This window comes from Ranitomeya variabilis, chromosome 2 (genome assembly GCF_051348905.1).
Source record: "Ranitomeya variabilis isolate aRanVar5 chromosome 2, aRanVar5.hap1, whole genome shotgun sequence".
NCBI classification, from domain to species: domain Eukaryota; kingdom Metazoa; phylum Chordata; class Amphibia; order Anura; family Dendrobatidae; genus Ranitomeya; species Ranitomeya variabilis.
In genome coordinates, this window is record NC_135233.1 from 1,013,134,683 (window position 1) to 1,013,149,757 (window position 15,075).

A 15,075-nucleotide genomic window follows, 5' to 3' on the forward strand; every position below is an offset into this window, starting at 1 on the left:
CTGGGATAAACATGCCTTTTTGTTTGATAGTTATTCTCATAAAAAATCTGACAGTTAGTACGAAAACCACAATTATGACAATTCTTTGTATTTTCAACATATTTGTGATGTCCTAGGATATCTGCATAGGAAGAAAAAGGGACATAATTAGACTCAATTGAAGTGGTGCAACAGTTTATATAAGGATCTGATAGGATAATATAGGTCCACAAAGGCCCAACAAAGTCAACTTCAAATAGGGATGACTTAGAACATCATCATTTTTCCATTAGGGTTTCTTTCATATCGGTTGATAAAAGAAAAAAAAACTATTATGTCTCCCGTGGATATCCTAAGGATAAAAAATAATTTTACAAAATTCTTGAAATTGGATGTGTACATTGGCTGATTTTCTTTTTCAGTCCCAAGAAACCTAAGTCTGAAACAGTGAGTTGGTCAAACATTAACTGGTTATAGAACTAATGATTTAAACGCCTACTGATCACAAGCATGTCAATTCTAAGAAAAGCTGATATTGAAACCTGAGAGAGAGAGGCACCATTTCTGAGTGCCACATAACTTTTTGTAATTTTACTTAATCTCTTTTCTGTCTGTACATGGTTGTAAATGTTTTTAATTCTATATTCAAAATCTGCAGTCAATCAGGTTTAATTCCTATATCTTTGATTAACTTAAGACTTGATGGACACAGCTATATACAGTATGGATCCAAGCACAGCATCCGTGGTACCAATTGAAGGAGAATTTATCACATTAGGGCTTCTTTTACTGCATCAAAATGTCACTGTTTATGACAATATATGCTATCATGGCTTAAAATTGTCAAAAGTGGCTCGGGAAAAATGTGGCCAATAACAGAATGTATATTAATCCTCCCAAAGGCAGACTGAAATGAACAAAATGTATTAAAATGCACTTTCTAAACAAGTTACAATTTAAGTTCAGGAATGATGTACGAAAAGCCAATTTTAAAAATGTCTCCTTGTTGAGCTGATATTGTAGCTTTATGAATCCAAACCTTATACATGGTCACACAAGTATGAATTTTCCATGGATAACTTTAAATCCTTGTGATATTTTTTTAACATGCTTTATTGCATCCGATATATAAATAGCTACTTTGAAAGAAAAAAAGTTCGAACGAAAACTAGAGATCAGATTTTATTTAACATTAGAGATGCCTCTCCAGGAAATACTAACTGTGCACCCGTCTCCTTTTCCACATCTTATAGCCTGCAATATAACCAAACCATTAAAATCATACAAAAAAATCTTCCTGTTATCAACCAGGATGACTGGATTTTACGACCTATTTCTCAGGGTTGTAGATTTGTGGCAAAGATGGGCCGTACTCTAGGTAACATGCTTTCATCTAGTCTGTTCCGCAACAGCCCTAAAGGGACAAGTTGGTTGAAACCAAAAGGTTATTTTAAAATGTTGAGGAAACGGCTGCAACATGGCAGTCTTTGCTGCAGACAAAACAAAACTTTTTCTCTCATCTCTAGGAGACACACATCATATTGATAATCTTATTAACTGTGGTATAGTGTACTCTATATCTTTTGCAATTTATGCAGGATACAGTATATAGGATGCACTGTAAGAGAATTAAAACAAAGAATTTGGGAACATTTAAACAATATTGTCAAGAGAAATGGGTCCTATTCTGGTGAAGCCAAGCATTTTGTTGCCGAACATGATGGTGATCTGTGAATTTAATTTTTTTTTAAATAGAAAAAGTCCATTATTACCTGAGATGAAGCAGTTTGTGAAAGTGACTTATGTTACTGGAGGCACACTGGATATTAACCCCTTCATGACCCAGCCTATTTTGGCCTTAATGACCTTGCCGTTTTTTGCAATTCTGACCAGTGTCCCTTTATGAGGTAATAACTCAGGAACGCTTCAACGGATCCTAGCAATTCTGAGATTGTTTTTTCGTGACATATTGGGCTTCATGGTAGTGGTAAATTTAGGTCGATAATTTCTGAGTTTATTTGTGAAAAAAACGGAAATTTGGCGAAAATTTTGAAAATTTCGCAATTTTCACATTTTGAATTTTTATTCTGTTAAACCAGAGAGTTATGTGACACAAAATAGTTAATAAATAACGTTTTCCACATGTCTACTTTACATCAGCACAATTTTGGAAACAATTTTTTTTTTTGCTAGGAAGTTATAAGGGTTAAAATTTGACCAGTGATTTCTCATTTTTACAACAAAATTTACAAAACCATTTTTTTTAGGGACCACCTCACATTTTAAGTCATTTTGAGGGTTCTATATGGCTGAAAATACCCAAAAGTGACACCATTCTAAAAACTGCACCCCTCAAGGTGCTCAAAACCACATTCAAGAAGTATATTAACCCTTCAGGTGTTTCACAGCAGCAGAAGCAACATGGAAGTAAAAAATGAACATTTAACTTTTTAGTCACAAAAATGATCTTTTAGCAACAATTTTTTTATTTTCCCAAGGGTAAAAGGAGAAACTGGACCACGGACGTTGTTGTCCAATTTGTCCTGAGTATGCTGATACCTCATATGTGGGGGTAAACCACTGTTTGGGCGCACGGCAGGGCTCGGAAGGGAAGGAGCGCCATTTGACTTTTTGAATGAAAAATTGGCTCCAATCTTTAGCGGACACCATGTCGCGTTTGGAGAGCCCCCGTGTGCCTAAACATTGGAGCTCCCCCACAAGTGACCACATTTTGGAAACTAGACCCCCCAAGGAACTTATCTAGAAGCATAGGGAGCACTTTAAACCCCCAGGTGCTTCACAAATTGATCCGTAAAAATGAAACAGTACTTTTTTTTCACAAAAAAATTATTTTAGCCTCAATTTTTTCATTTTCACATGGGCAACAGGATAAAATGGATCCTAAATTTTGTTGGGCAATTTCTCCTGAGTACACCAATACCTCACATGTGGGGGTAAACCACTGTTTGGGCACATGGTAAGGCTCGGAAGGGAAGGAGCGCCATTTGACTTTTTGAATGAAAAATTATCTCCATCATTAGCGGACACCATGTCGCGTTTGGAAAGCCCCTGTGTGCCTAAACATTGGAGCTCCTCCACAAGTGACCCCATTTTGGAAACTAGACCCTCCAAGGAACTCATCTAGAGGTATAGTGAGCACTTTAAACCCCCAGGTGCTTCACAAATTGATCCGCAAAAATGAAAAAGTACTTTTTTTTCACACAAAATTTCTTTTAGCCTCAATTCTTTCATTTTCACATGGGCAACAGGATAAAATGGATCCTAAAATTTGTTGGGCAATTTCTCCTGAGTATGCCGATACCTCATATGTGGGGGTAAACCACTGTTTGGGTGCACGGCAAGGCTCGGAAGGGGAGGCGTGCCATTTGACTTTTTGAATGGAAAATTAGCTCCAATCGTTAGCAGACACCATGTCGCGTTTGGAGAGCCCCTGTGTGCCTAAACATTGGAGCTCCCCTACAAGTGACCCCATTTTGGAAACTAGACCCCCCAAGGAACTTATCTAGATGCATAGTGAGCACTTATAACCCCCAGGTGCTTCACAGAAGTTTATAACGCAGAGCCGTGAAAATAAAAACATAATTTTTCTTTCCTCAAAAATGATTTTTAGCCCAGAATTTTTTATTTTCCCAAGGGTAATAGGAGAAATTGGACCCCAAATGTTGTTGTCCAGTTTGTCCTGAGTACGATGATACCCCATATGTGGGGGTAAACCACTGTTTGGGCGCACGGCAGGGCTCAGAAGGGAAGGCACGCCATTTGGCTTTTTGAATGGAAAATTAGCTCCAATCATTAGCGGACACCATGTCGCGTTTGGAGAGCCCCTGTGTGCCTAAACATTGGAGCTCCCACACAAGCGACCCCATTTTGGAAACTAGACCTCCCAAGGAACTAATCTAGATGTGTGGTGAGCACTTTGAACCCCCAAGTGCTTCACAGAAGTTTATAACACAGAGCCATGAAAATAAAATATAATTTTTCTTTTCTCAAAAATGATTTTTTAGCCCACAATTTTTTATTTTCCCAAGGGTAACATGAGAAATTGGACCCCAAAAGTTGTTGTCCAGTTTCTCCTGAGTACGCTGATACCCCATATGTGGGGGTAAACCACTGTTTTGGCACACGTCGGGGTTCGGAAGGGAAGTAGTGACGTTTTGAAATGCAGACTTTGATGGAATGCTCTGCGGGCGTCAGGTTGCGTTTGCAGAGCCCCTGATGTGCCTAAACAGTAGGAACTCCCCACAAGTGACTCCATTTTGGAAACTAGACCCCCAAGGGAACTTATCTAGATGTGTGGTGAGCACTTTGAACCCCCAAGTGCTTCACAGAAGTTTATAACGCAGAGCCGTGAAAATAAAAAATGTGTTTCCTTTCCTCAAAAATATTTTTTTAGCCCAGAATTTTTTATTTTTGCAAGAGTAACAGGAGAAATTGGACCCCAAAAGTTGTTGTCCAGTTTCTCCTGAGTACGCTGATACCCCATATGTGGGGGTAAACCATTGTTTTGGCACACGTCGGGGTTCGGAAGGGAAGTAGTGACGTTTTGAAATGCAGACTTTGATGGAATGCTCTGCGGGCATCAGGTTGCGTTTGCAGAGCCCCTGATGTGCCTAAACAGTAGGAACTCCCCACAAGTGACTCCATTTTGGAAACTAGACCCCCAAGGAACTTATGTAGATGTGTGGTGAGCACTTTGAACCCCCAAGTGCTTCACAGAAGTTTATAACGCAGAGCCGTGAAAATAATAAATGTGTTTCCTTTCCTCAAAAATATTTTTTTAGCCCAGAATTTTTTATTTTTGCAAGAGTAACAGGAGAAATTGGACCCCAAAAGTTGTTGTCCAGTTTCTCCTGAGTACGCTGATACCCCATATGTGGGGGTAAACCACTGTTTGGGCACATGCCGGGGCTCGGAAGGGAAGTAGTGACGTTTTGGAATGCAGACTTTGATGGAATGGTCTGCGGGCATCATGTTACGTTTGCAGAGCCCCTGATATGCCTAAACAGTAGAAACCCCCCACAAGTGACCCCATTTTGGAAACTAGACCCCCCAAGGAACTTATCTAGATGTGTGGTGAGCACGTTCAACCCCCAAGTGCTTCACAGAAGTTTACAACGCAGAGCAGTGAAAATAAAAAATCATTTTTCTTTCCTCAAAAAAGATGTTTTAGCAAGCAATTTTTTATTTTCACAAGGGTAACAGGAGAATTTGGACCCCAATATTTGTTGCCCAGTTTGTTGTGAGTACGCTGATACCCCATATGTGGGGGTAAACCACTGTTTGGGCACACGTCAGGGCTCGGAAGGGAAATAGTGACATTTGAAATGCAGACTTTGATGGAATGGTCTGCGTGCGTCACATTGCATTTGCAGAGCCCCTGATGTGCCTAAACAGTAGAAACACCCCACAAATGACCCCATTTTGGAAACTAGACCCCCCAAGGAACTTATCTAGATGTGTGGTGAGCACTTTCAACCCCCAAGTGCTTCACAGAAGTTTATAACGCAGAGCCGTGAAAATAAAAAATAATTGTTCTTTCCTCAAAAATTATGTTTTAGCAAGTAATTTTTTATTTTTGCAAGGGTAACAGGAGAAATTGGACCCCAACAGTTGTTGCCCAGTTTGTCCTGAGTACGTTGGTACCCCAAATGTGGGGGTAAACCACTGATTGGGCGCACGTCGGGGCTTGGAAGGGCGGGAGCACCATTTGACTTTTTGAACGCAAGATTGGCTGGAATCAATGGTGGCGCCATGTTGCGTTTGGAGACCCCTGATGTGCCTAAACAGTGAAAACCCCTCAATTCTAACTTCAACACTAACCCCAACACACCCCTAATCCTAATCCCAACTGTAGCCATAACCCTAATCACAACCCTAACCCCAACACACCCCTAACCACAACCCTAACCGCAACACACCCGTAACCCTAATTCCAACCCTAACCCTAATCCTAACCCTAATCCCAACCGTAACCCTAATCCCAACCCTAACCACAACTGTAACCCCAACACACCCCTAACCCTATCCGTAACCCTAACCACAAGCCTAATCTTAACCCTATTTCAAACCTTAGCCCTAATTCCAACCCTAACTCTAATTCCAACCCTAACCCTAAGGCTATGTGCCCACGTTGCGGATTCGTGTGAGATTTTTCCGCACGATTTTTGAAAAATCTGCAGGTAAAAGGCACTGCGTTTTACCTGCGGATTTACAGCAGATTTCCAGTGGTTTTTTGTGCGGATTTCACCTGCGGATTCCTATTGAGGAACAGGTGTAAAACGCTGCGGAATCCACACAAAGAATTGACATGCTGCGGAAAATACAACGCAGCGTTTCTGCACGGAATTTTCCGCACCATGGGCACAGCGGATTTGGTTTTCCTTAGGTGTACATGGTACTGTAAACCTGATGGAAAACTGCTTCGAATTCGCAGCGGCCAATCTGCTGCGGATCCACGGCCAATCCGCTGCGGATCCGCGGCCAATCCGCTGCGGATCCGCGGCCGATCCGCTGCGGATCCGCGACCGATCCGCTGCGGATCCGCGGCCGATCCGCTGCGGATCCGCGGCCGATCCGCTGCGGATCCGCTGCCGATCCGCTGCGGATCCGCGGCCGATCCGCTGCGGATCCGCGGCCGATCCGCTGCGGATCCGCGGCCGATCCGCTGCGGATCCGCGGCCGATCCGCTCTGTGTGCACATGCCATAACCCTACCCCTAACCCTACCCGTAACCCTAACCCTACCCCTAACCCTAACCCTACCCCTAGTTCTAACCCTAGTTCTAACCCTAACCCTAGTGGAAAATGAAAAAAAAATATTTTCTTTATTTTATTATTGTCCCTACCTATGGGGGTGATAAAGGTGGGGGGTTTATTTATTATTTTTTTATTTTGATCGCTGCGATAGAACCTACCACAGCGATCAAAATGTACTTGTAATGAATCTGCCGGCTGGCAGATTCGGCGGGCGCACTGCGCATGCGCCCGCCATTTTCCAAGATGGCGGCGCCCATGGAGAAGACAGCCGGACACCGGGAGGGACATCGAAGCTAGGTAAGTATGGGGGGGTGGGATCGGAACACGGGGGGGGGGATCGGAGGACCGGGGGAGCGGACAAGAGGACCGGGGGAGCAGACAGGAGGGAGGAGGGGAGCGGACAGGAGATCGGGGCAGAAAGGACGACTGGGGGGGCGATCGTGGGGGGGGGGGCAGATCGGGGTCTCCAGCCATGGCAGATGCTATTGCAGCATCGGCCATGGCTGGATTGTAATATTTTACCATTTTCATAGGTGAAATATTACAAATCGCTCTGATTGTCTGTTTCACTTTCAACAGCCAATCAGAGCGATCGTAGCCACGGGGGGGTGAAGCCACCCCCCCTGGGCTGAAGTACCACTCCCCCTGTCTCTGCAGATCGGGTGAAAATGGAGTTAACCCTTTCACCCGATCTGCAGGGATGCGATCTTTCCATGACGCCACATAGGCGTCATGGGTCGGATTGGCACGGGTTTTCATGACGCCTACGTGGCGTCAAAGGTCGGGAAGGGGTTAAATTTAGATAGCAAATATGCTAGAGGTATGAAATACAAAATTGACCTTTTTATATCTATTGAAGTTTTGCTATTTGCATTGTTACCTCTGTCAATTGATTCATATGTTGTTCTTCTTACACACTTATTATGCATCATTCATTAACCCCTTTCTGACATATGACGTACAATCCCGTCGAGGTGGGGTGGGCCTGTATGACCACCAACGGGATAGTACGTCATATGCAATCAGCCGCGTTCACGGGGGGAGCGCGGCCGATTGCGGCCGGGTGTCATCTGACTATCGCAGCTGACATCCGGCACTATGTGCTAGGAGCGGTCACGGACCACCCCCGGCACACTGAGATCAAACATGATCGCAGTGTTGTGGCGGTATAGGGAAGCATCGCGCAGGGAGGGGGCTCCCTGCGGGCTTCCCTGAGACCCCGGAGCAACGCGATGTGATCGCGTTGCTCTGAGTGTCTCTTACCTCCTCTCCCTGCAGGCCCCAGATCCAAAATGGCTGCGGGGCTGCATCCGGGTCCTGCAGGGAGGTGGCTTACCAGCGCCTGCTCAGTGCAAGTGCTGGTAAGCCTGAAGGAGTGCATGTCAGATCGCTGATCTGACACAGTGCACAGCAAATGAGATGATTATAAAGAGTTGTCTTAGTGTTAAGGCGACTCAATACTAGATAAGGAGGAGGAAGAAAAAAAGAAAAACGTGGCATTTTCCTCACTGCCTTAATCCATGTTCGAGGCCAGAAAAGCCTATGTGTTATGACCCCAATGGCGAGGGTCTCAGAGGAACGTGGAAGTCTGCAGAATACAAAAATCCAGCTCATAGGGCAGTGGTAACTGGGTTGACCATATATCTACTCCTAACGCCAACACTAGAAGTAGCCGGGGATCATTCCTACGTTGATTCTAGATGACACGCGCCAGCCGGAGAATCTAGCTACCCCTAGTAGAGGAAAACAAAGACCTTTCTTGCCTCCAGAGAAGGGGACCCCAAAGCTGGATAGAAGCCCCCCACAAATAATGACGGTGAGGTAAGAGGAAATGACAAACACAGAAATGAACCAGGTTTAGCACAGAGAGGCCCGCTCACTGATAGCAGAATAAAGAAAGGTAACTTATATGGTCAACAAAAACCCTATCAAAATCCACACTGGAAATTCAAGAACCCCCGAACCGTCTAACGGTCCGGGGGGAGAACACCAGCCCCCCTAGAGCTTCCAGCAAAGGTCAGGATATAGATTTGGAACAAGCTGGACAAAAATACAAAAACCAAAACAAATAGCAAAAAGCAAAAGGCAGACTTAGCTGATATAACTGGAACCAGGATCAGTAGACAAGAGCACAGCAGACTAGCTCTGATAACTACGTTGCCAGGCATTGAACTGAAGGTCCAGGGAGCTTATATAGCAACACCCCTAACTAACGACCCAGGTGCGGATAAAAGGAATGACAGAAAAAACAGAGTCAAAAAACTAGTAACCACTAGAGGGAGTAAAAAGCAAATTCACAACAGTACCCCCCCCCTTAGTGAGGGGTCACCGAACCCTCACCATGACCACCAGGGCGATCAGGATGAGCGGCATGAAAGGCACGAACTAAATCGGCCGCATGAACATCAGAGGCGACCACCCAGGAATTATCCTCCTGACCATAGCCCTTCCACTTGACCAGGTACTGAAGCCTCCGCCTGGAGAGGCGAGAATCCAAGATCTTCTCCACCACGTACTCCAACTCGCCCTCAACCAACACCGGAGCAGGAGGCTCAGCAGAAGGAACTACAGGCACAATGTACCGCCGCAACAAGGACCTATGAAATACATTGTGAATAGCAAACGACACAGGAAGATCCAAACGAAAAGATACAGGATTAAGGATTTCCAATATCTTGTAAGGCCCAATAAAACGAGGTTTAAATTTGGGAGAGGAGACCTTCATAGGAACAAAGCGGGAAGAAAGCCATACCAAATCCCCAACGCGTAGTCGGGGACCCACACCGCGGCGGCGGTTGGCAAAGCGCTGAGCCTTCTCCTGTGACAACTTCAAGTTGTCCACCACATGATTCCAGATCTGCTGCAACCTATCCACCACAGAATCCACCCCAGGACAGTCAGAAGGCTCCACATGACCCGAAGAAAAGCGAGGATGGAAACCAGAGTTGCAGAAAAAAGGCAAAACCAAGGTGGCGGAACTAGCCCGATTATTAAGGGCAAACTCAGCCAACGGCAAGAATGTAACCCAATCGTCCTGATCAGCAGAGACAAAACACCTCAAATAAGCCTCCAAAGTCTGATTGGTTCGCTCCGTCTGTCCATTAGTCTGAGGATGGAAAGCAGACGAAAACGACAAATCAATGCCCATCCTACTACAAAAGGATCGCCAGAACCTGGAAACGAACTGGGATCCTCTGTCTGACACAATATTCTCAGGGATGCCGTGCAAACGAACCACGTTCTGGAAAAACACAGGAACCAGATCGGAAGAGGAAGGCAGCTTAGGCAAAGGAACCAAATGGACCATCTTGGAGAAGCGATCACATATCACCCAGATAACGGACATGCCCTGAGATAGCGGAAGATCAGAAATGAAATCCATGGAGATATGTGTCCAAGGTCTCTTCGGGACAGGCAAGGGCAAGAGCAAACCGCTGGCACGAGAACAGCAAGGCTTAGCTCGAGCACAAGTCCCACAGGACTGCACAAATGACCGCACATCCCTTGACAAGGAAGGCCACCAAAAGGACCTGGCCACCAGATCTCTGGTGCCAAAAATTCCCGGGTGACCTGCCAACACCGAGGAATGAACCTCGGAAATGACTCTGCTGGTCCACTTATCCGGGACAAACAGTCTGTCAGGTGGACAAGACTCAGGCCTATCAGCCTGAAATCTCTGCAACACACGTCGCAGATCCGGAGAAATAGCTGACAAGATAACTCCATCTTTAAGAATACCAACAGGATCAGCGACTCCAGGAGCATCAGGCACAAAGCTCCTAGAAAGAGCATCGGCCTTCACATTCTTTGAACCTGGTAAATACGAGACAACAAAATCAAAGCGGGAGAAAAACAATGACCAGCGGGCCTGTCTCGGATTAAGGCGTTTAGCAGACTCGAGATACATCAGATTTTTGTGATCAGTCAAGACCACCACACGATGCTTAGCACCCTCGAGCCAATGACGCCACTCCTCAAATGCCCATTTCATGGCCAACAACTCCCGATTGCCCACATCATAATTTCGCTCGGCAGGCGAAAACTTCCTAGAGAAAAAGGCACAAGGTTTCATAACAGAGCAACCAGGGCCTCTCTGCGACAAAACGGCCCCTGCCCCAATCTCCGAAGCATCCACCTCAACCTGAAAGGGAAGTGAGACGTCAGGCTGGCACAAAACAGGCGCCGAAGTAAACCGGCGTTTCAATTCCTGGAAAGCCTCCACGGCAGCAGGAGCCCAGTTAGCTACATCGGAGCCCTTCTTGGTCATATCCGTCAAAGGTTTCACAATGCTAGAAAAATTAGCGATAAAACGACGGTAGAAGTTAGCGAAGCCCAAGAACTTCTGAAGACTCTTAACTGACGAGGGCTGAGTCCAATCAAGAATAGCTCGGACCTTGACTGGGTCCATCTCCACAGCAGAAGGGGAAAAAATGAACCCCAAAAAGGGAACCTTCTGTACACCAAAGAGACACTTTGAGCCCTTGACAAACAAAGAATTTTCACGCAAAATTTTAAAGACCAACCTGACCTGCTCCACATGCGAATCCCAATTATCAGAAAAAACCAAAATATCATCCAGATAAACAATCAAAAATTTATCCAGATACTTCCGGAAAATGTCATGCATAAAGGACTGAAAAACTGAAGGCGCATTGGAGAGCCCAAAAGGCATCACCAAGTACTCAAAATGACCTTCGGGCGTATTGAATGCGGTTTTCCATTCATCACCTTGCTTAATGCGCACAAGGTTGTACGCACCACGAAGGTCTATCTTGGTGAACCACTTGGCACCCTTAATCCGGGCAAACAAGTCAGACAACAGCGGTAAAGGATACTGAAATTTGACAGTGATCTTATTTAAAAGCCGATAATCAATACAAGGTCTCAAAGATCCGTCCTTTTTTGCCACAAAAAAGAATCCCGCACCAAGAGGGGAAGAAGACGGACGAATATGTCCTTTCTCCAGAGACTCCTTGATATATGAACGCATAGCGGTATGTTCAGGTACCGACAGATTAAACAGTCTTCCCTTAGGAAATTTACTGCCTGGGATCAAATCTATAGCACAGTCACAGTCCCTATGAGGAGGCAGTGCACTGGACTCAGACTCACTGAAGACATCCTGATAATCAGACAAATACTCCGGAACTTCCGAAGGCGTAGAAGAAGCAATAGACACAGGCAGGGAATCCCCATGAATACCACGACAGCCCCAACTTGAGACTGACATAGCCTTCCAGTCCAGGACTGGATTATGGGTCTGTAACCATGGCAGCCCTAAAACAACCAAATCATGCATTTTATGTAAAACCAGGAAACGTATCACCTCGCGGTGTTCAGGAGTCATGCACATGGTAACCTGTGTCCAATACTGCAGTTTATTTGCTGCCAATGGTGTAGCATCAATACCCCTAAGAGGAATAGGATTTTCTAATGGTTCAAGAGTAAAACCACAGCGCTTAGCAAATGAGAGATCCATGAGACTCAGGGCAGCACCTGAATCTACAAACGCCATGACAGGATAAGATGACAGTGAGCAAATCAAAGTTACAGACAGAATAAATTTAGGTTGCAAATTACCAACGGTGACAGGACTAACAACCTTAGCTATACGTTTAGAGCATGCTGAGATAACATGTGTAGAATCACCACAGTAGTAGCACAAGCCATTCCGGCGTCTATGAATTTTCCGCTCATTTCTAGTCAGGATTCTATCACATTGCATTAAATCAGGTGTCTGTTCAGACAACACCATGAGGGAATTTGCGGTTTTTCTATCACATTGCACCGAATTAGGTGTCTGTTCAGACACCACCATGAGGGAATTTGCGGTTTTGCGCTCCCGCAACCGCCGGTCAATTTGAATAGCCAGTGCCATAGTATCATTCAGACCTGTGGGAATGGGAAAACCCACCATAACATTCTTAATGGCTTCAGAAAGGCCATTTCTAAAATTAGCGGCCAGTGCACACTCGTTCCAATGTGTCAGCACGGACCATTTCCGAAATTTTTGGCAATACACTTCAGCCTCGTCCTGCCCCTGAGACATAGCCAGCAAGGCCTTTTCTGCCTGAATCTCAAGATTGGGTTCCTCATAAAGTAAACCGAGCGCCAGAAAAAACGCATCAAGATCAGCCAATGCCGGATCTCCTGGCGCCAGCGAAAAAGCCCAATCCTGAGGGTCGCCCCGTAAGAACGAAATAACAATTTTTACTTGCTGAGCAGAATCTCCAGATGAACAGGGTCTCAGGGACAAAAACAATTTACAATAATTCACGAAATTCCTAAACTTAAACCTGTCTCCGGAAAACAGTTCAGGAATCGGTATTTTAGGTTCTGACCTAGGATTTCTGATAACATAGTCTTGTATGCCCTGCACACGAGTAGCCAGCTGGTCCACACTTGTAATCAAGGTCTGGACATTCATGTCTGCAGCAAGCATAGCCACTCTGAGGTAAAGGGGAAGAAGAAAAAAAAAAAAAAAAAACTCAGAATCTTCTTTCTTATAATCCCTCTTCTGCAATGCATTAAACATTTAATACTGGCCTGGCAAACTGTTATGACCCCAATGGCGAGGGTCTCAGAGGAACGTGGAAGTCTGCAGAATACAAAAATCCAGCTCATAGGGCAGTGGTAACTGGGTTGACCATATATCTACTCCTAACGCCAACACTAGAAGTAGCCGGGGATCATTCCTACGTTGATTCTAGATGACACGCGCCAGCCGGAGAATCTAGCTACCCCTAGTAGAGGAAAACAAAGACCTTTCTTGCCTCCAGAGAAGGGGACCCCAAAGCTGGATAGAAGCCCCCCACAAATAATGACGGTGAGGTAAGAGGAAATGACAAACACAGAAATGAACCAGGTTTAGCACAGAGAGGCCCGCTCACTGATAGCAGAATAAAGAAAGGTAACTTATATGGTCAACAAAAACCCTATCAAAATCCACACTGGAAATTCAAGAACCCCCGAACCGTCTAACGGTCCGGGGGGAGAACACCAGCCCCCCTAGAGCTTCCAGCAAAGGTCAGGATATAGATTTGGAACAAGCTGGACAAAAATACAAAAACCAAAACAAATAGCAAAAAGCAAAAGGCAGACTTAGCTGATATAACTGGAACCAGGATCAGTAGACAAGAGCACAGCAGACTAGCTCTGATAACTACGTTGCCAGGCATTGAACTGAAGGTCCAGGGAGCTTATATAGCAACACCCCTAACTAACGACCCAGGTGCGGATAAAAGGAATGACAGAAAAACCAGAGTCAAAAAACTAGTAACCACTAGAGGGAGTAAAAAGCAAATTCACAACACCTATGTGTCTTCTTGATTACAAAGTAATTTTTATTTCATTCTTCTAAAAATTAGAAATGTGTACATTAGTACAAAGGCTTGCAAAATTATTCAACTGCCTTGGCATATTTCATGCTTTACTACCTCAGAACCTAAAATTTCATAGGTTTTTTTGAGGGTTTGCATCAGTTCATGTATTGAACTTGCCTACAATTGTGAAAATTTGGTTTTCTTTTTACTATGGAGCAAATAACGAATAGGACAAAAAAAATAAACTTTAGTGGGAGTAACTATTCACCCATCTAGTCTTACCTGTATGCCTTATAGTTCCTGTCTAAATGTGGAGAAATAGACTTTTATTTCATTATGTTAATGATTTCTTACAGGCTTTGGGATGTGTGGTGCCTGGAAGAAATCCCTGCCTCCGCTCTTCATTATACTATCTCCCCGCTGTCATGTACATCACATTGACCTGTGTCAGCTATAAATAGCGGACCTGTGTGGTGCAGTTGTGGTGCTTGAATCTGGCTCCGGAATCCCGTGCATGCAGCCTGCCCTGCCCTTCCACTACAGTCTATACTTCATCCTTCTTTCTAAGTTCCGGTCCTTGTGCGCAGGCACCGGTGCACAAGAATGCTGAATATACTGACCATAGAGAGAAAGAAGAGGTACAGATTGTCATGCGAGTACAGGGTGCATTGTGGGATTCCGGAGCCACAACTGCATGTCACAGGTCAGTGTGATATGTGTTGTGAACTCTGTTTTCGGACTCCCTCCTGTGGTCATGAGTGGTACTGTGTGAGTTCTATCTTTGGGCTCACTCTGGTGGCTCTTTTGTTATTCTGCGGGACTGTGGCTGGGATCAGCTGCTTCGTCACCTGCTATTCAGGTTTCCTATATAACTCACCTGGACCTTCAGTTGTTGCCTGCTGTCGTTGTATTCAGTACTGGTTCTGAGCTCTCCTGACTTCATTCGTATCTGTCTCTTCAAGACAAGCTAAGTTTTGGCTAGTTCATTTTTGCTCATC